Here is a 784-nt window from a genome sequence, read left to right as displayed (position 1 = left end):
TGCCAACAGAGACAGTGAAGTTCCCGGTGAAGACGAGACCTTTTTCTCTCAGATGTTCTGACCCAGATACCAGCAGGCGTGGTCTCATTAGGAGGTTGTTCCACGTTTATGTCCATCTGTGGACCTTCTCCATCCATCCATCCATCCATCCATTTCCTTTTTTTTTAATCAAATTTTAATTTTATTTTCATTCAAACAGAGAACAAACAATGATGCACAGGCACTGAATATATTGTTACATCAATCCCCCCACCCCCACCATACCCACCCGGACACGTACATAAAATGAAAATAAACTATTAAAAGCCAGGACAATTATTTGACGTGTGTATATGAAATTAAAATAAAATTGAGACAGGGCGGCTAAAGAAAACAACAACAAAAAAAAAAAAAGGAGAGTGAGAGGACTTGTGGAACAGTTAATATAAATCTATGGATGCTTCACGATGCTGAGTGAGTTAAGTCAGATACACAACAAAAACCACGAGGATCAAAGCAAGCGCTTCAGCTGTGGTGAGCCACATATTCACATTTGCCTCTTTGGCTCCATTTATACGGGCTGACGATAACTCCATGTAAGTAACATCAAGAAAAGTCTAAATCCATTGTTTGATGGTCAAAGTATGAGGGGGCTTCCAACGTACTGCTATCATTTTCTTAGCAGCTGTTAGACCTGCTAATACGACACGTTTCTGACATTCAGTGACTCGAAGTGCGTAAAGATCATTCAGCAATAACACTGGTATGGTCACAGCTAACGTCTCTGCTATGCATCCATCCATTT

Source organism: Cololabis saira, chromosome 5 (assembly GCF_033807715.1).
Source record: "Cololabis saira isolate AMF1-May2022 chromosome 5, fColSai1.1, whole genome shotgun sequence".
NCBI lineage: Eukaryota > Metazoa > Chordata > Actinopteri > Beloniformes > Belonidae > Cololabis > Cololabis saira.
This window is presented reverse-complemented; position numbering follows the sequence as displayed.